This window comes from Apium graveolens, chromosome 7, assembly GCF_009905375.1.
Source record: "Apium graveolens cultivar Ventura chromosome 7, ASM990537v1, whole genome shotgun sequence".
Classification (NCBI taxonomy): domain Eukaryota; kingdom Viridiplantae; phylum Streptophyta; class Magnoliopsida; order Apiales; family Apiaceae; genus Apium; species Apium graveolens.
The window spans coordinates 58,316,805-58,339,271 of record NC_133653.1 but is presented as its reverse complement, the minus strand read 5'-3'; the positions used below and the strand labels follow the sequence as shown (position 1 = coordinate 58,339,271).

Sequence of the window (22,467 nt, the reverse complement as noted above, 5' to 3'; positions counted from 1 at the left end):
GTAGCCGGCTTATTTTTAATGAGTAGTCTAGGGTTGAGCGAGATGGAGCGAAACGCACTCGTTCAGAAATCATGTGAAAAAAAAACAAAAAAGAAAGAAAAAAAAATGTGTTTATGCATAATTGATCACGAGTGGGCTTTTTAGTACTCGAGTTATTAAGTTCTTAGGGTACTTTGTGCCTAGTGACCTAAGGCTTTTATAGTCTGGGATCCACTTCCTAATGCTCGCTACATGGGTATTATTGTATGTGTCTTTTGTGGACCTAACTCATTGCACGATCAAATAAGCATAGTTTTGTTATTTTAATGTTATGAATAAAAGCATGAATCCATTTAATAACTCCTATATAAGAATTGAAGTGTTTTCAATCATTTTGAGTTTAGCTTTTATTCTATTTATAACCTTGAGATTGCCTTCATGAGTAGTAAGTCATGATCACTGATCTAGTTGCAATAGTATATCTGTAAGCCTTTGCACACACACACACGTTTCTGGTTTATAAGTTGAGTTGTTATTGAGTGGCATTTATGTCATGTTATAGCGCTCCGTAAAGTTTTGAATTGGTGTTTTGTACTCAAGTTGTTGGTGTTTTTAACGTGTTTTTGTAGTATTTTGCATTTCAGGCATTTATCAGGAATTCGGGTGATTTGGCATTGTTTTGATGCTAATATGGTGTAAGGATGGTCTAGAATAAAAGCTCGTGAAAAGATCAACTCAACCAGCAAGAAAAGAAGAAGTCAGAAATTTTTCCAGAGAGCCAGCGCGCGGCCGCGCAAGGATTGCAGAAGTACAGCGCGCCCGCGCTAATGAAGCGCGCGGCCGTGCCGGATCGAATTCAAAGAATCATGTTTCTACTCTGATTTTGATCCAGAAGACTTCTAATCTGCATGGGATGCTATATAAACATAACTTATGTTCGTTTTTGATAACAAGACGTACCAGAGCTTAAGGAGAAGGTGTAAGAAGTCCGTAGAGCACAATTCAACCAAGGCGAAGATGATCTAGTTTAATCTTGTAATTCTTTGTTTTAAGTTGTAATTAAGATGTTATTTTCTTGCTTATGAACCTATACTCTTGTTTCATACTTGTTCATTATTTATTTAGTATAAAGACTACGTTTATTATACCATGCTTATATCGGAATCCACATTGATGATGAGTCTGATTATGGGCTACTCATTATCGTGGGGTTATAGTGGATTTATTTATGAATTTCTTTAGTTAATGTGTTTCGATGCCTTAGTGTGTGGTGGTTGTATGATAACCTAGTATTAGTTGTGCTTATTTATCTTATGAGCGTCTCAAACTTATAAGATAGTGTGTTAATCTCTAATGAAGTGAAAGTGAATTTAGGGGTTTAGAACATGGCATGCTAGCATAGGTTCATGTATTTAATATGCATGATTCATGGGTAATTCTAACCATCTTATGTGCCCTATATAATCATGATAGATAACTTATGCGTTAAACCGTTATGTTGTCAAATTATATAGACATATAGGGTCTCAATATAATTGGTGTCTATTCAGCTTCTATCTCTTTTGTGGATATCTGGTAGTATGGTATTCATGCTATAAAAGTTGGCATTTATCAGTTCCGTATTATCTAATTAGTGTCATCACCATTGCATGCTAAGGTAAAGAACGAAAAGGCTATTTAATGAAGTATTTAATGAAGTTAGAATCCCATGTTTGTATTATATAGTATTCAACTCTCTTTAATTCTCTTAGTTAATATTCCTTATTATAATCTCTTAGTCAATTTTAGTTAAAAATCTCTATTTGTTATTCGTCTTAGCATTGGATAATAACTATACCATTGTTGCATAAGTACATTTATTAAAATTAACTTAAACTAGTCTTTGTGGGAACGAACTAGAATTAATTCTATATTACTTGTGATCACGTATAATTACGTGAATATTAGCGCGTGTTCTAGCCCTAACAAGATTTTGGCGCCGCTGCCGGGGACTCGTGGTTAATTTTTAGTTTATGCGTTTGTCATTAGTGGTCGTTAAAGTTCATTGAGTTGGACATTATTACTTACTAAATTCCTTATCGTGTTTCAGGTACTCTAGCGAGTGTGCATGCATATGCGTTCTCGGTCTCGTAAGAGAACACTGGATCAAACTGAGGAAGTAGTTGTAGTCGAGGAGAAAGTTAAAGAAGAAGCACTTATTGCAATGGGAGAACCAGAAGCAAATCCGAAGGCTTTGATGGATTACTCAACCGAAGATTAATGATATTCAATCTATAATTGTCCGACCAGCCATCTCTGCTAATACCTTTGAGATCAAGTCGAGCACGATTCAGATGATACAGAACTCAGTTCAGATTGAGGTTTCTCCGATAGAAGAACCCAACATGCACATCAGAGATTTCATCGAGATCTGCGACACTTTCAAGTTCAATGGAGTTTCTGAAGATGCTATTAAGTTGAGGCTTTTTGCATTCTCTCTGCGGGATAAAGCTAAGTGATGGTTATATTCTCTACCACCAGGGTCTATCACCAAATGGGAGGATCTTACTCAAAAGTTTTTAACTAAATTCTTTCTTATAGCGAAGACTGCGGCAATCAGAAACGCACTTACTCAATTTGCTCAGCAATCTGGAGAATCTTTATGTGAGGCTTGGGATCGCTAAAAGGAGATGCTTAGAAAGTTTCCTCACCATGGGATGCCTGATAGGATGATTATTAACTGCTTCTACAATATTTTGGGTGCTACTTCTAGACCCATGCTTGATGCAGCATCATGAGGAGCCTTGTGGGATAAAAGCTACGATGAAGCTTATGAATTGATTGAACTGATGGCTGCGAATGAATACCAAAATTCTACTCAGAGACTATCTCAGGGTAAGGTAGCACGAATTCTGGAGTTAGATGCAGCTACTGCTATAACTGCTCAGCTTAAAGCTTTGACGATGAAGGTGGATTCTTTGCCTAATTATGGAGTTAATCAGATCTCTAGTGTCTGTGAGCTTTGTGCTGGTTCCCATGAGATGGAGCAATATGCTATTTCTAGTGAATCAGCTCAGTTTGTGAGCAACTTTCAGAGGTCGCAGCAACCTGTGCCAGCCACCTATCATCCTAACAACCGCAATCATCCTAACTTCAGCTGGAGCAATTCTCAGAATGCGGTTCCACGGCCTTATCAACAGTATTTAGCAAAGCAGTACAACCCTCCTGGTTTTCAGCAACCGTAATATGCACCAATACAACAACTTCAGCTGCAACAGTCTAATGAAAAATCTGAATTGGAGGAGATGAGGCTCATGTGTAAGAGTCAAGCGATTTCTATTAAGACCTTGGAAAATCAAATTGGACAAATTACCAATGCCTTGCTAAATCGTCAACCTGGTACACTCCCTAGTGACACTGAAGTACCAGGAAAGAGGGAAGCTAAGGAGCGGGTTAAGGCAATTATATTGAGGTCTGGGAAGGTTGCACATCCCGAAAAATCTCAATTTTCGGAAGAAGAAGATGTGGCTGAAGAAGAAGTACAGAAGGAAGCAGAAGTGGAACCAAGGAATACAACTGTTGAACACACTCCTCCTGGGGGTAATACAGGGGAGAAGCAGATATATCCTCCCCCTCCCTTTCCTAAGAGGCTGTAGAAGAATAAGTAGGATAAGCAGTTTGAGAAGTTTCTGGAGGTGTTCAAGAAGATTCATATCAACATACCTTTCGCTGCAGCTCTTGACCAGATGCCTAGTTATGCGAAGTTTATGAAAGGTATTCTTTCTCGGAAAGTGAAGCTCGATGACTTAGAGACCATTGCTCGCATGAAGGAATGCAGTGCTGTGTTGCAACAGAAGTTGCCTCCGAAGCTCAAAGATCCTGGAAGTTTCACTATTCCTTGCACCATTGGTAAAGTATCATTTGACAAATGCTTATGTGACTTGGGAGCTAGCATCAATCTGATGCCCTTGTCAATCTTCAAGAAGTTGGACTTACCTGATCCAAAGCCTACTTATATGACCTTGCAGTTGGCCAATCGGTCGATTACATACCCACGAGGCATTGTGGAGGATGTTTTGGTCAAAGTTGATAAACTCATATTTCCTGCTCATTTTGTAATTCTTGATTTCGAGGAGGATAAGAAGATTCCCATAATCTTGGGAAGACCATTCTTGACTACTAGCCGAACCTTGATTGATGTGCAGAAGGGTGAGCTTACAATGTGAGTGTTGGATCAGGATGTAACTTTTAATGTGTTCAATGCCATGAAATTCCCTACCGAAAATAAGGAGTACTTAAAGGTGGAGTTGGTCGATTCTGTGGTTACTTCAGAACTTGATCAATTGCTAAGGTCTGATGACTTAAAAAAAGGCTTTGTTGAGAAATTCAGATAGTGAAGATGATGAAGGTGATGAGCAGTTGCAATATCTGAATGCTTCTCCCTGGAAGCGGAAGATGGATATGCCTTTTGAATCTCTTGGAATGGGGGAGCTGAACAAATCTCCAAAGCGCTTGAAGCCATCTATTGAGGAAGCTCCTACACTAGAGCTTAAACCATTGCCTGAACACTTAAGGTATGCTTTTTTAGGTGATGCATCTACTTTGCCTGTGATGATTGCATCTGACCTTTCATGTAGTGACGAGGAAAAATTCTTAAGAATTCTGAGAGAGTTTAAATCGGTAATTGGATAGACGATAGCAGATATTACGGGAATTAGCCCTTCTTATTACATGCATAAAATTCTGCTGGAGGAAAGTAGCAAGCCTACTATTGAGCAACAGAGAAGGCTCAATCCAATCATTAAAGAAGTTGTGAAGAAGGAAATTCTCAAGTGGCTAGATGCAGAAATCATCCATCCCATTTTTAACAGTTCTTGGGTGAGTCCAGTTCAGTCTGTGCCAAAGAAAGGAGGTATCACCGTTGTTGCTAATGAGAAGAATGAGCTCATTCCTACTCAAAAAGTCACGGGGTGGAGAGTTTGCATGGACTACAGAAAGCTGAACAAAGCAACGAGAAAGGATCACTTCGCTCTGCCTATTATTAATCAGATGCTTGACAAATGGGCTGGGCACGAGTACTACTGTCTTCTGGATGGCTATTCGGGCTATAATCAGATATGTATTGCTCCAGAAGATCAGGAAAAGACTACTTTCACTTGTCCATTTGGTAATTTCGCCTTCAGAAAAGTTTTTTTTGGTTTTTGTGGAGTGCCTGCCATATTTCAAAGATGCAAGATGGCTATATTCTCTGACATGATTGGCTAGAATGTGGAGGTGTTTATGGATGATATCTCTGTGTTTGGCGATTCTTTTAAAGAGTGCTTGTAGAATCTTGGCGTAGTTCTTAAAAGGAGTGTTGAGACCAATCTGATTCTCAACTGGGAGAAATGTCACTTTATATTGAGGCAGGGCATTATTCTTGGTCACAAGGTCTCTAGTAAAGGTCTTGAGGTGGACAAATCCAATGTGGGGGTCATTGAAAATCTTCCTCCACCAATTTATGTTAAGGGAGTTCGCAACTTTCTTGGTCATGCGGGTTTCTATGGACGGTTCATTAAGGACTTCTCTAAAATCTCTAAACTCTCGTGCAATCTTCTGGAGAAGGATGTCCTATCAAGTTTGATGACGAGTGTCTAGCTTCTTTTGAGTTCTTGAAGAAGAGTTTGATCACGACACCTGTCATAACTGCACCTGATTGGAATGAACCTTTTGAGATGATGTGTGATACAAGTGACTATGCAGTTGGAGCAGTTCTTGGGCAGAGAAAGAACAACATATTTCATGTGGTCTACTATATTAGTAATACCCTCAATGGCGCTCAACTGAATTACACTACTACTGAGAAAGAACTTATGGTCATTGTCTACGACTTTGAGAAGTTTCAATCTTATTTACTTGGGACGAAGGTGACAGTTTTCACTGATCACGCTGCGATTCGATATCTCGTCTCGAAGAAGGACTCGAAGCCGAGATTGATTAGATGGGTTCTTTTTCTTCAGGAATTCGAATTAGAGATCAAGGACAGAAAAGGTACTGAGAATCAAGTCGCCGATCATCTCTCTCGTTTAGAAGACCCAAGTGCAACTTCACAAGATAAAACATTAATAAATGAGTCTTTTCCCAATGAGCAGCTGTTTGGGTACAAGAAGAAGAACCCTGGTTTGCAAACATTGTAAACTACCTTGTGAGTAATATCATGCCTCCAGACTTGTCTTATGCTCAAAAGAAGAAGTTTCTTAATGAGGTGAAGTGGTACATGTGGGATGAACCATATTTTTTTAGGCAAGGAGCTGACCAAATCATCAAGAGATATATTCCGTATAGCGAAATGGGGGGATCTTGCGAGACTATCATTCGACTGTTTATGGAGGCCACTATGGTGGAGAGAAGACAGTAGGTCGAGTCCTTCAAGCGGGATTCTTCTGGCCTAAATTGTTTAAGGATGCACATCAGTTTATTTTGAAGTGTGATCGATGCCAGAGTGTGGAAAATATGTCTAAGAGGGATGAGATGCCTTTTAATGTGTTTCTCGAGGTTGAGGTCTTCGATGTTTGGGGAATCGACTTTATGGGTCGTTTATCTCATCTTACAATAATCGATATATCTTGTTGGTGGTTGATTATGTGTCGAAATGGGTTGAAGTTAAAGCTTTGACGATAAATGATGCGAAGGTAGTGCTTAATTTTCTTCATAAGCAGATATTCACATGACTTGGGACTCCAAGAGTCATAATCAGTGACGAGGGATCGCATTTCTGTAATCGCAAGTTCACTGCTATGATGCAGATGTATAATGTGATTCATCGCACTGCTACAACATACCATCCTCAAACTAATGGTCAAGCTGAGGTATCCAACAGAGAGATAAAGTGTACTCTAGAGAAAGTTGTGTATCCATCAAGGAAGGATTGGTCTTTGAAGCTTGATGAATCTGTTTGGGCATATAAAACAACATACAAGACTCCGTTAGGAATGTCGCCGTTTCAGTTGGTTTATGGTAAGGGGTGTCATTTTCCGGTGGAGCTCGAACATAAAGCTTATTAGGCTTTGAAGAATTTGAACCTTGATTTGAATGCAGCTGGTAAGAAAAGAATGCTTCAATTGAATGAACTTGACAAATTATGGCTTCAAGCATATGAAAATAACAAAATGTATAAGAAGAAAGTCAAGAGGTGGCACGATAAGGGTCTAGTGCTTAAATCATTTCTGTGGGGGCATCAAGTTCTTTTATTCAACTCTCGTCTCCGTCTTTTTCTTAGAGAATTGAAGTCAAGGTGGTCCGGGCCTTTCATAATCAAAACTTTGTTTCCGCATGGAGCTGTGGAGATTTTTGAGAATGATCATGGCTAAGCGTTCAAAGTGAATGGACAGAGGTTGAAGCACTACAATGGGGATACGACAAACCGTGAGGTGGTTAGTGCCGTTCTATTATCTACATGATCTCAAGATTCTACGTCAAGCTAACGACGTAACCCAAGCACTTCTTGGGAGGCAAACCAAGTTTGTTGTACATTAGTAGATAGAGGAAGAAGGAAAAAATGAGAAAAACACAAAAAATCAGAAAAACAGAAAAAATTCAGTGCGAACTAAAGGACAACGGTGCGGTCGCGTTGAGAAGCGAGGCGGCCGCGCTGAAAAGTCAGTAGCACGGCACCCGCGTGTAACGCCCTCCAGACCCGGGGTATAAGTCTGGGGGTTACTAGCTAATCACCCGACCTGTACAACCTGTATAATAATTAAACAAATATATATATATATATATATATATATATATATATATATATATATATATTTAACCCTTTTAACACTAACCAGGATTTTTTTAGGTTGAAGTATGAAAACAAGAACCACGATCTACATTATTACAACCCAAATTTAAAATATTACAAACTCTCTTTATGACAACCCCTTGTCTAACAAGTTATAAACTACTTTTCTCATTTATTCAAACACACTCATTAACTATCTACACTATACCTGCTCAGGCAACTCAAAGCTTTCCTCCTGAATTGGGATCAACACCTTTGGTATGAGAGGGTCCCGCGGCTTGACTCGTTTCTTTACCACTCTAGTCCAGATAGGTTTCATTTTCCTTCTTAACTGAAAACAATATGGTGAATAACAACAAGAAAGGGGTGAGCCATAAGTTGCTCAACAAGTCCGTAATATATAAGCAGGCTATACTAAGTTAATGAACCGGTAATTTGGTTATACTATGTCCGTAATAGTTCTGGCTGGATTGTCATTGTGTGAAAAATTCCTGTCGAATGCTTGATGCGTCAAGTTTCCGGAGGTGGGGACATAAAGGCTGGTGGTATTATCCCACAATGGCAAGAGGTCCGGAGGTGGGGACACGAAGCCAGTCGGTATTATCCCACAATGACTAGAGAAGTACGATCTTGGTCCTATGGGATGTCTTTTCGGGCCTGATGAAGATGTCAGGAGTTTAAGTGGGGGAGTTTGTAACACCCCAGTCCCACATATAGCTGATTGTAACATCGTAATCTTTAATCAACTCTAGCCAGCGCCGTTGTCTCATGTTAAGTTCTCTCTGTGAAAAGATATACTTTAAACTCTTATAATCCATGTAAATTTCACATTTCTCGCCGTAAAGATAGCGTCTCCATAGTTTCCGTGCGAATACGATTGCTGCTAGTTCCAGATCATACGTAGGATATTTCTGTTCATGATGTTTCAATTGTCTAGAAGCATATGCGATTATGTTACCATGTTACATCAATACACATTATAATCCTCGATATGAAGCATCGCTGTAAATGACAAAATCTCCTTGCTCATCTGGTAACACAAGTACCGGTGCAGTTGCTAATCTATTCTTCAGTTTTTTAAAACTTTCTTCACACTTGTCATACCATACGAACTTTTCATTCTTCCGAGTTAATTTGGTTAGTGGCGTAGCTATTTTTGCAAAATCCTTGACAAATCTTCTGTAATAACCTGCCAATCCCAAGAAACTTCTGATTTCTGTCGGTGTCTTTGGCCTTTCCAATTCAATACGGCTTCAATCTTCACTAAATCAACTTTAATTCCTCCCATGCTGATGATATGACCCAAAAATTGTACTTCCTTTAACCATAATTCACATTTTGAGAATTTTGCATAAAGTTGTCCCTTTCTTAAAATTTCCAAATAATCCTTAAGTGCTCGATATGTTCTTCTTCAGTCTTCGAATAAATCAAGATGCCATTAATAAATACAATCACGAACTTATCCAAATACCTCTTGAATACCCTATTCATCAAATCCATGAATGCTGCTAGTGCGTTGGTCAAACCAAAAGCCATTACGAGAAATTCATATTGTCCATATCTGGTACGAAAAGCAGTCTTGGGAATATCTTCAGCCTTGATCTTCAGTTGATGGTATCCCGACCTCAAATCTATCTTAGAAATCCATGCAGCTCCTTTCATTTGATCAAACAAATCGTTGATTCACGGCAAATGATACTTATTCTTGATAGTCAGCTTATTCAGTTCACGATAATCGATACATAGTCGCATGTTGTCGTCTTTCTTCTTCACAAACAACACCGGTGCACCCCATGGGGATACACTAAGTCTTATAATTCCTCTATCCAGAAGATCTTGTAATTGCGTTGACAATTTCTTCATTTCAATCATTGTCATCCGATATGGAGCTTTTGAAACTGGCTCCGTACCTGGTGCTAAATCGATAGTAAACTCAATTTCTCGATCCGGCGGTAATCCTGGAAGTTCATCTATAAAAATATTAGGAAATTCACATACAACTGGAATATCTTCCATCTTGGGACTTTCCTTCTCAATATCCAATACATAGGCTATATACATTTCACATCCCTGTCGTAGCAATCATTTGGTCTGCATCATTGTCAGGAATTCTTTCATTGTTTCTCGCCTCTAAATATTACCATTGCATTTTCCGCAGTTCGCAATTTCACTTTCTTATTCGCACAATCTATCTGAGCATTATAACAAGCTAACCAATCCATTCCTAAAATAACATCAAACTCTCATAACTTGTAAGGAATCAAGTTCACAGCGAAATGATGTCCGATTATATCGATATCGCACTCGGGACATACTCGATCTACATGAACTTGGTCGTCATTCGCTAATTTTATAATTAACGTCTCGCCCAACCGTTGAATTTTGCAACATATCTTATTGATGAATTTTTCAGAAATAAAAGATTTTGTAGCTCCAGAATCAATCAATATTTTTGCATTTACTGAATTCACAGAAAGCGTACCTGGAATCACACTAGGACTCTGTAAAGCTTCTTTCATTGTCATGTTAAAAGTTCTTGCTCTAGGATGATTCTGCTGTGGTGGTGGAGTTAATGCCAACACTTTTAGAACACTAGCTGCCATAGCTGGTCCTCTGCAATCCCTAGAAATATGTCCTTTCTTTCCACACTGGAAACAAGTAACCTCGGTTATTCCTGCTAGACATTCGTTAGAGTAGTGCCCTTTTTGTTTGCATCTGAAGCATGTCAGATTTGCCTTAAGACAGATGCCCGTATGTTTCTGACCACATGTTTTGTAGTATGGAAGTGAGAGTCTAATAATTCCTTGCTGGTTGGGAGCTTGGAAACGATTACCTGCTCTCTGATTGCCTTGTCCTGTCCTTTTGAAATTCATATTTTTCCGGGCTTGGAATCCCAGCTTCCTGTTGGAACTGTTCTGAAAACTTCCTTGTCCTTTTTCCCTTTGGGACCTTTCACTTTCCCCTTCAATAATCATCATTTTCTGAACCACGGCGGTGTAAGTCGTCAATTCAAATACTGCCACTCCGCTACGAATCCATGGCTTCAATCCCTGTTGGAATCTCTTAGCCCGCTTTTCTTCAGTATCAACTTGCTCCGGAACAAACCTAGCTAATTCAGTAAACTTGGCTTCATATTTTGTCACAGACACATTCCCTTGCTTCAATTCCAAGAACTTGATTTCCATCTGGTTCTTCATATAGCGAGGAAAATACTTCTCCATAAATAATTCCGTAAACCTATCCCATGTCACAATATCTTCATCCTCTAAAGCTTTCCTGGATTCCCACCAGTAATTTGCTTCCCCTTTCAGGAAGTAGTGGGTGAAATCAGTTTTCTAATCCTCTCCAACTTTCACGAGTGCAAACGCTTTCTCCATTTCTTTCAACCAAGCCCTAGCCTTAGTAGGATCTGGTGTACCCTCAAACTCTGGAGGCTTAACTGACTGAAACTGCTTAAAGGTAATAACATGCATAACTGGTGGTAATTGGGGTTCAGGACGAGGTGGTTGTTGTAACATCTGATGCTGAATATGTTGTTGTTGCATCTGCTATTGCATTATTAACATCTGTTGTTGCATCAGATGGAACATTTGGTTCATAGTATCATTATTCTGACCCTCAGAGTTGCTGTTGGAGGTTTCAGTTCCGGTCTTTCTTTTTGGTGCCATTTTATAATAATAAAACAATGATTCATTTTAATGATTTACCAAACGGTTGATAATAGATAAAAAAACTATTTATCTGGTATTAAAACAAAAATTTAAATAATAGATTATGGAAAGAAAACAACTTGACTAATATTAAAACAGGAATTTAAGTGATTTGAAATTTAAACAATCAGTTGAAAGGATTTTATAATTTGAAATGAAAATGATTAGTACACTGTTTTAGATTAAACAGAATTTGAAATACGGAACTGTAAAATAATAAGAAAAATGTAAATGCTGTAAAGACTGTAAAGACTGAAATTTAAATAAATGAAAAGAAAAAGTTGAAAAAGTTTATTTTATATATGATACCAGCCTCAGGTGTACTGCTTGATACAAAAGTCTAAGTCAGATCTGCCATTGCTACTGCTGATACACGTCAAAACTAGATACTATACACATACATAAGTAACCATACTATACTATGTTGTCTCTATCTACATATGTCACATATAGTACAACACTAGGCTCCAACTATCAACCATCAAAACCCTGGCGGAATGCACCTCAACTCATCACGGAGTATCTCGATAACTGACTGTGCCAAATGGGTAGCTCTATGAAACTCTGTATAAGAATGCGGCCCATCAGGCATCATAGCATCTAACTCAAAAGTGGCACTATGCACTATCGACTGAAGCCTCTGCCTCATCATGTAGTCTGGCTGAAGTGCAGCTAATGGTCCTCAGTCTCTCTGGTCAAACAAACCCATATTCTCTCTACAATGTGATCTCCAATACTCAACATCCTCTCTCGTAACATTGTACTCATGATACAGTACCATATGTGGTGCTGCAACCTGTCCCACAAAATCTTGTGATGGAACACTAGGTATCCCTGCCATGCCTTGCTGTGGAAAACCCAACTGTAATCCAACATTGTGCTCATCCATCCTCTCAACCGGGGCCATCTGAAACACCCCTGGATCTGAAGCATACACAGGAAAAGGAGGCAATACTACCGATAGAACCTCTGTCTCTATCTCTGGAATAAATTGATACTCCATCGGAAGTAGAAGTGGAAGCATCAGCTCAAAGAACTCTAATGGATCAAACATATCTACTGGATCTGGTATCTGCTCTGGAGCTGGTGGTGATGGCTCCTGAGGTAGTGGTGGTGGTGGTAGAAGTAGTAGCAACACCTGTGCTGACACTGGTGGTATAGCTGGAGCAGCTGGCCCAGTCACCATCCTCTCGGAAGATCCTAATGATGCCATCTGATAATATAACAAGGAAATAAAAGGGTCACTTAGCAATCCTAAAACTTATACCTTCCTAACCTTGACTTATCTAATCCCTAACACTATTATTCCTATCTTATATGATCTCCCTATCTTATGCTAATCCTATTGTTCTTTTTTCAAGGACATAACCTACAACTCTGATACCAAACCTGTAACGCCCTCCAGACCCGGGGTATAAGTCTGGGGTTACTAGCTAATCACCAAACTTGTACAACCTGTATAATAATTAAACAAATATAAATCTAATCCCTTTAACACTAACCAGGATGTTTTTAGGTTGAAGTATGAAAACAAGAACCACAATCTACTTTATTACAACCCAAATTTAAAATCTTACAAACTCTCTTTATTATAACCCCTTGTCTAACAAGTTATAAACTACTTTTCTCATTTATTCAAACACACTCGTTAACTATCTACACTACACCTGCTCAGGAAACTCAAAGCTTTCCTCCTGAATTGGGATCAACACCTTTGTTATGAGAGGGTCCCGCGGCTTGATTCGATTCTTTACCACTCGAGTCCTGATAGGTTTCATTTTCCTTTTAAACTGAAAACAATAGGTGAATAACAACAACAAAGGGGGAGCCATAAGTTGCTCAACAAGTTCACAATATATAAGCAGTGTTATAGTAAGTTAATGAACCGATAATTTGGTTATATCTGTAATGATATAACCTTGCGAGAAAAGAACGAAGGCCACTATCGGCGATTATCAAACGAACCAAACTGGACACAAGTTCGCACCTATATCCTGCTGATCAGCCAGGATACAGTGTAGATCCATACCTCAATGTATAGATCCATTCGGGTACCTAGGCTCTACGGCCCAACACAAGGATCTGGTTATGTCCCGGTCCTTAGGATCAAATGTAAACCTGATACCAATCATCACCATCTAGTCTATAGAGGAGCAACAGGAACAATCAGTATGCTTTGATATATTTCAACCCCAGAATATACCAAAATATGTGTATATATGTATAACAATTGGAATATGAACGGAGGATTCAATGAATTAGGAGAAATCAGGAATCGAAATGAAATATAAACTAAGGAATAATAATTGTGTATCAATGTTTGTGAACAGAAATCATAAGTGTGCAATTAAGATAAAAATCTGAAGTAATTTTCACTATTCTGAAATTAGAAAAGGGGAAAAACTTGTCTTTCACGCGATCTACTCCAAGTACTTCACCGTCTTCTATCACCGGCTCGACTCGCCTCGTTGGCTTTGCTTCTATCAAGGAAATAGGCTTATTTAGTCATCCTGTATCTCAATCGCGTCTCAAACCGACTTCACATAGCCCTTATCGTCTACCTATACGCGTATTATTGACTTCTATACTAATTATAAACAGATAAGACTCGATTAACCACATAATTCATATAACACTTAAGTTCACATAGTCATTCTAGGTTTAAAATAATTATTAAAATTGAAATTGACTCGCTATTCGCTTAATTGAGAATTATCTGACTCGTTTCCTATTTTTCGAGATTTATTGGACTCGTCTCTATACGCAATAAGGCTTATAAGTAAATAAATATCGAAAGTCAACTCGCTTCTAGAAGAAATTAAGATTTAATACTATTTTTAAAGAAAACATATCATTTTTCTGAGTCAGAGGGCTTTCGTTTCGCTTAAATCGGATAAACCGTTCAATTATTATCAGATAAATACAGATAAATCAATTTATTATTCAATATTAATAATTATCACTAATTATTAAACCCTAACAATATGTTTAAATAATTATTTGGGGAAAAATTAGAATTAAAAATGAATTTTCCATAATTTTTGGAATTAAAATGAATTTATTAAGATTTATAGAAAATAATTTGATTAATTATCAAAATAATTTATCATTTATAAATAATTAATAAATAATAAATATTTAGAGAAATAAATAATTCTGATTTTTAGAAAATATTTCGGAATTATTTATAATATAAATTAATTAATTAAATAATTAATTAATTAATTTGTAAAATAAATAAAAATTAATTTTATAATTAATAAAAATAAAAATAAAAATAATTTCCAGAAACATTTGTCAGAACCAAAATCTCTGACAAAACAGATCAAAACCGAGTTAATTAATCGGGTCAAACGGGTAATGAAGAACACAACCAAGTCGACCTTGAAGGTCCACCGGTTTGTGAAAATTTTCCAGATTCCGGCGGCCTTTGGCCGAATCCGGCCACGTCTGTTCATGGCAAAAAACGTACCATTCCACTTCGTTTTTGATCCCAAATCCATCCCTGCACCTTCCTAAGTCCAACTCCGACCTGAACATGACCATAACATCACCGAAACTTCATCTCCGGTGATCAGCAACCAAAAACTCCGGCCAAAACACGTTTTAACTAACCCGAACTTAAAACACAATGTTTTGTACATCAAAACGAAGCTTAGAGCACGAGGAAACTATCCATTACATCAAACAAAACCAACAATCATCATAGAGTTCATAAACTCATTCAACTCGAACCAAAAATGGGCCAAAACCCATCGAACTCGTACTAACAATCCTGAACTATGAAAATCATGTAAAAATACTTAAAATTCACTACTCAACAGGACAAAACTAACCATATAAGTTTCATAATCCAAATATCAACAAATCAAAAACACCTAAATTAAAACGGGTATAAACCCTAAAAATTCAAATTGATCAAACCTGTAAATAGAGCATGAAATTGATGATGTATATAACTTATACTAGCACATATACGCACATAGCACCCATCAAGAACATCCAAAAATCCCCAGAAATTAAAAACCCAAATTTGTTCATGAAACCTAGAATCTAATTTGAGTTTCATACCTCCTCGATTCGATTTGATTACAGGGTTGAATAGAGCTTGAAAAATGATGAAGATTGAGCACAAACACAACCCCTTTTGGTTTATAGAATCAATGAAAATCACGATTTGATTCTCGAACTCAAGAACCCTAATTTCAGAGAATTTTGGTATTTTTTTGATTTTTAGTGATTAATTAATAATAATTAAATAAAAATTAGGCTGTTTATAGTAGGAAAAATAATACTCCTAATTAAAATTAAGGCCCTAATTATACATCTTTTAAAATTAATTGGCCCCTAATTTTATAATTTTTGAGTATTAAATTTTAATTTTTAAATAGTTTATATATACAATATATATGCAAAAAATTCCCAAAAATTGTGAATAATTCAAAAATAAAAGGAAATGGTATAAATGAAGGTCCTGTAATTTAAAACAAAATAAAAATGTAATTTTTGTGGGGTTTTTAACACCCAAAGGGGCCCGGAAAAGTCATTTTTCGCGAAACGAGAAAATTTATAAAATATCTAGATGTTCAGAATAACGCGATGGTACAAGCCGTTCTACGAAAAATAAGGCCAATTATTTTATTTGAATTATCATCTATTAAAACATAGTTCGGGTCGTATAACTTTTGATATGAAGGCTTTAAATACGAAATAAAATATCTGAAAAATACCCTGAAAATACTCAGATAATACAGAATACACAAAACACGTAACAGTTAGGGTTTTATAGTTAATTACACATAAATGACATAATAAAGCACATAATTTATCATTAATACGATATAACAAGCATAATTCCCCATCCGTTACACCGCGTTGGTTTTCCAGAAGCACGGAGCACCCGCGCTGCCAGGCGGGTCGGCCGCGCTGGGTCACTGAAGTCGAAAAAACATATAAGACAGCAAAATAACAGAAAATTGGGGACTTCAATAAAAAATCAATTCAAACCCGATTTTTACTCTTCCGTATCCCAAATTTCCCTCTCCAAATCAAACCCATTATTCCCATTATTCCCATTATTCCCACAATCAATTCCCACTCCTTTTTCATAACTAATTCTCTCCCATTCTCATATATATACATACACTTATACACCAACTCCTCCATCACTTCTCAAATCTCAAACACACAAATCTCTCTTGCAAACCTTAATTCTCTCAAGCTTATTCAATCTCAATGGCACCAAAAAGACAACGAACCCAAGTTAGTAGCATCACCACTGATTCTTCGAGTGCGGGTGGTGTGAGGCCCAAGTTTTCAACTTCCGAGGCTGAAACGGAGTATACGAGGCTACTTTCGAAGCCTGTAGCCAAGGAGCGTGGTTTTCTGCCATCTGGGAAAGATGGTAAGTTGTTGGGGATGATCTTGGAGATTGGCTGGCTTACTTTTTGTGAGACACCCGTTGTTGTGCATGGGTGTGGTGTGTGAGTTCTATACGAATCCTAAGGCGGAGAAGAACGGTTTCACGGTGGTTAGGGGGATGACGATGGAGTATAGTGCTGAGGTTATTCGTAGGGCGATTGAGCAGCCCGAGTGGAGGCCAGAATAGGAGAATTGGAATGAGAAGACTCCGGAGGAGTTTAACTTGGATTTGATTGTTGCTACCTTGTGTGTTCCCGAGACTCATTGGAAGTTCAAGAAGGGCATGAACGAATATGCCACTTTTCCTGCCTCGTGCATGAACAGGTTTGCACGTGCATGGAATTCTTTTATTTGTGCTAACATAATGCCATCTTCTCACATGCATAATGTTACTCTGGAGCGTGCACGTCTATTGTGAGGGATTCTCTAAGGACACTATATGGATCTTGGGATGATTATCTATCAAGGTACTTTGAGGTTTCTTCGACGGAGTACTACGGGTTCTATACCCTATGCGTCCATTGTGACGAAGATTTGTATGACGGTTGGCATTCACTGTCCCGCACATGAGCAGCTGCAGCTACCGAGTGCCCCAATTGATAGTTCGACGCTATTAAATATGATGGAGTGGTATGGTGGGAAGCCCGATCTTAAGGGGCTTGGATATTCTTATGACCATCTGCCAGGTGGAAGGTCAGCTCCTCAGGCATATGCTGGTGACATGACGCAGGCGAGCAGGGCAACGTGGAGAGCTGAGTTGGGAGAGGCCGGTTGTAATGCCCCCAAATCCGGGGTCAAGGGATTTGGTCATCACTATGAAATCTCAATCCAAATTAACCTGTTTAATCAATAAATAAATGCCAGCTGAAGATATTTATCATTTTATGACCCCAAACTAATCCAAGATCTTTTAAAGTTACAGTTCTAGAAACAAGAATCCAAATTCCATAAATAACTTTTCACTTTCTTTTAAAACTCTTTTCAACAAATACCAATCTCAAAACTTAACCCGCTAGTATAACTTTGAAAAGAAGTATACTAGGCCCAACTATAAAATAACACAACCATAATATAATATAATATAAACAACTTTACACAATAAAACTTACACTAGCCCGCAAACCCTGGACCAACCACCTTCCAAGAGCTTTTCCTTTGCTTCCTCGAATTTCGCAGCTAAACAGCGCAAGCTAATCCTCACTGGAGGTTAAATTTGAAAACAGGCAAGTATGAGCGGAAGAAATGCTCAGCAAGTTAATTATAACATATATAAGGTCGTTGTGATAAAAAAAAACCGACATCTGCCTCAGCGCAGAACATTTAAAAATCATAATTGCAGAATCATAAAATTTTAGTTGAGGAACCCCAGAATTGATTCCTTAATTGTATTCAAAACCATTTTGATATTTTTGAGCGAAATGCTTCAGCAATACTTTGAATCTTGACGAGAATAAAACTCGTAAAACAGTGTTTAGGGAAATATCGTAAACAATAATAAGAAGCAATGATTATGGAATGAATCATAAACTTTACTCAAAACCGAACTCTTGATATTAATACTTATTTTGCTGTCATATCAAATTAGATATCAATACAAACTTTGATGCTCACAACATTCCATACTGAAGTGAAATCAATCATCTATACTAATACCACCTGATATTTAACAACATAAGTATCAGCATAAATCAGAATCTGAATCAAAACTGCATTTCATTTTTAATCCAAAATAGAAACAGTAGATAAATCATTTATTCTATGATTATCAAAACAATTTAGAAAACCATATTTTAGATTGGAACCAATAATATTTCATGTTGTTCCCGATCATCAGTCCCGAAACAACACCGGTATCCCGCAGCCATACCGTAAATATATGTACTACCCGTATCCCGAAGACATACGGTACATATTGGGCGCCATAAAAGGCATAACTAGCCTTGAAATATATTATAGCTGGACCGATATCTCGATCACCTACGCTGTAACCAGTAACCAGTAACCATTCCAATCTTAAAACCTTTTTATTGAAAAAGGAGCCAAATCAATCGATATCCTAAATAATTTTATTCCCCCATTCAATTGGGCAGGAATTCTCGCAACAAAATCATCTTTCTCCAAATCGAAAATATTTATAAATCCGATAATTGGATAAGTAAAATCACTTGACTATTCTGAACATAGAATAGCAGAGGGTACTTGCATAAACAAAATCATTTAATTCAGCGACATGTAAAACATGTATCTATTACGAACTGGATAGGGAAAGCAATACTTGCATAATAAGCTTCAAAATAAATATCACTTGAACAATAAGTGATGATAGGGATACTTGCCTTTGGGTTTTTTTAGCAGTTAGTCACACTCGCAATGACGCATCTATTCTGACATTCTTTCTCAAAACATCACTGTCCTTCTTTTCAACACCTCACTGATATGATGTTCCTCCGATTGCTAGAAGCCAGATACCCAATACCATTCCATCTGGTCCTGATCATCTTGAAAGACTCGCATCTATAATTAAAAGATACACTTTAATCATCTAATTGATAATTACTCGACGAACTGCGCATCAAAACCCTACCGTCTACCCATACGATAGCCCACACATAAAGAAAACAGTCAAACACAAGACTCTTGACCCACTTACACATGTATTTCACATAACATATAAACACATAATCATATAAGTCATGTATCACATAATTCATATCACATATGACTTGCTTCATCAAAACATTCGACTCGGTATGTTTAAAACTGAAATCGGGTCAATAACATGATTTATCGATCAATAATTGACTCAGAATGACTTGTAAAACAAGCGACCTTTCGAAAAAAAGGATTTGAGTCTCGAAATTATTTTAATTGAAAGAGGAATATTTTTCTGAGTCTAGAGGCGTTTGTTTCGTATTAAACGGACAAACGGTTTATTTATTATGAACAAAATATGAATAATTAGGAATAAATCAATTAATAATAATATTAATTGATTTTTTAAATACCAGAATATAAATTTTTAAAAGATTAAAACAATTTTTAGGATTTATTTGAATTATTTATAAATAATTGTATTTTATTTAACTATTTATAAATAAAATTAATTGATTAAATGAATTAACCAATTAATTAAATCTGTAAATAAATAATTAAAACAAATTATAAATAATTAAAACAAATATGGAATTTTCAAAATATTAAAAGAAAATAATTTTAGGAATTTAAAAGAATTAAGAAAATGATTTTTAAAATTTAAGAAAATGATTTTTTTGGAAATAAGAAATAAATTCTGAATTATTTTTAAAATAAAAAAAATAGAATCATTTTCAGGACTATGGGTTGTCATCAACCCTGGATTGAACGGCGGGAAACATGTGGGGAGGTTGTCGGAAAAGGACGAACCAGTCATCGGAATCTGGAATTGTCCAGAATACGGCCAACGTCCGGCTCGATTCCGGCGACACCATCCCGACTCCAGAAACCCCATTTCTTCATGGTTTCAACTCGATTTTGATGCTGAGTAATTCTACAATACTCCTACAACTTAAAAATCAAAATAGTGGCCACAAACGGGGCCGGAATCAAACTCTCCGGCTAAAAACGAAGAACAACCGGCGAGTTCAACGGAATAAAACGAACTCGAGCAATTCTTAACCAAAATCAGCGATTCCAGTATCAAAATAAAGCTAACATCATCCATAATCAATTCAGGCCATCAAAAACAATCAAGAACACCAAATAAAATTGAAAAATCGATTTAAAAAAACAAAAAAATTCAAGAACTCGGTAGAATCATCGAGCAATAGAACAAGCATAAAATTATCAATAATCGATTGTAAATAATCATGTAAAGCTAATCATAACATCAAAACAAGCCAAAAATCCTTATACAAGAAACCCCAAAATCGAACATAAACCCTAAAATTACGAATTAAAAAATTATCTAACCTCGAATTGATTTGATGATATAAAATGGTAGAGGGTGATCTACGATTCATTTGGGTTACTCATACTTGAAATTTGGAAATCAGAATCACCCTCAAATTTGGATTTGATTCTCAGAATTCTTCAAGAACACCAAGAACAGTTATGCAAATAATTTTTAGAAAATCAAACCTTAATTTCTATATGATACTGAACTCTATTTTTGAAGTATAATATACCAAATTGACCAGAAACATATTATCTACACGATGGAAGCATCAAATCAAATCAACAACATAAAAAACAAATTTTCATAATTTAATTATCAAATAATTTGAATATAAATAAATAAATAAGAAAATTACCTTGATTTCTGGGAAAAAACAGATGATTGATTCAAAAAGAAGATTTCGAGAGCTTCGTTTTGATATGTTGCACGCCCGAATCGGAGTTCGATAACGCCTTCGTTTGTACGATTGATTCTCAGGAACGTATCGGTTTTCTAGGATTTTCTCTGTATTTACGGTATTTTTACTGGTTGCAAATGAATAAACGAAATAAAGGAAATAAGAAATAGGCTATTTATATTTACGGAATATTGGTTCGTTCTGGATCGTTTTGGATCATTTTGGATCGTTAAATTAGTTGCTTAGCCGCTAAGTAACTACAAAATGATCCCAAAATAGATTACTTAGCCGCTAAGTAACTATAAAAATGATACAATTCAATACCAAAATTGGATAATTATCAAAACCGAGCTTTTCATAAAACACCATATACGAAAATAATGTAAAAATATCCCGTCTCTCGAGAATACGGGTTTTGTTGATTTATCGAAATAACTATCGTTTCGAAAATATTGCGCCGAGACGCGCACGGGTCAAACCGTAATCCGGATCGAAAAAGTCAAAACACGAAAAATGTCCGGAATTACCAGATTAGGTTAGGAAGGAGTTTTCGGAAGAGTTTAGGGTTATAAAAACGCAAAAACGGTTGAAGTTGGACGATTCCCGGCTTTATAAAATAATTTTGTAATTACTCAGGAAATAATTAATAATTCATAAATCATTATAAAATCATACAACACTCCAAAAATTACCAGAAAAATATCACAATTATCTATATTTTATTCTGGACATATAGAAATTCAAATACTCAAATAATATCACATATAAACACCCAAATATCAATTCCAGTTATCATATAATTCACTAAAATTCACATAAAATCACATAAACAATTCTAAATAATAATAATAATAATAATATTTGAAAATATGGGATATTACAATCTACCCCCTTATAAGGATTCCGTCCTCGGAATTAGCAGAAGAAAGAACTAAGGGATCTTCTAGCCAACTTTCCATTTCCAAATAATCTCAATTTTCCAAAATCTCGAATAGATCTTGTATTCCTTGTATAATAAAACTTTTACAGGAGCTTCACTGTGCACCTTGTTCCATCTCACCTCCTTTGACCAACTCTTCAATAAAATTACTTTTATCGATTGCGAGAAAGAAGAATAGAAAGAAAGATGGAGAGAAAGAGAAAGAAAAAGAAAGAGAGATAGAGAGAGAAATAAAGGAACAGATCGACTTCGTTGTACGCCATTGATATTTTAATCGCATTGCATTCCACTGTCGTCCTTTGTAATTCCATCACATCGCCTTACTTTGACTTGACCAGG

General features: G+C 36.7%; 1 non-coding gene across 1 annotated transcript; it reads right to left on the bottom strand.

Moving 5' to 3' along the window:
• Positions 1–2,570: 2,570 nt before the first annotated feature.
• Positions 2,571–2,677, bottom strand: LOC141676355 (small nucleolar RNA R71). The gene has a single exon (XR_012556951.1). It is a non-coding gene; the product is annotated as a small nucleolar RNA R71 (small nucleolar RNA).
• Positions 2,678–22,467: the final 19,790 nt, after the last annotated feature.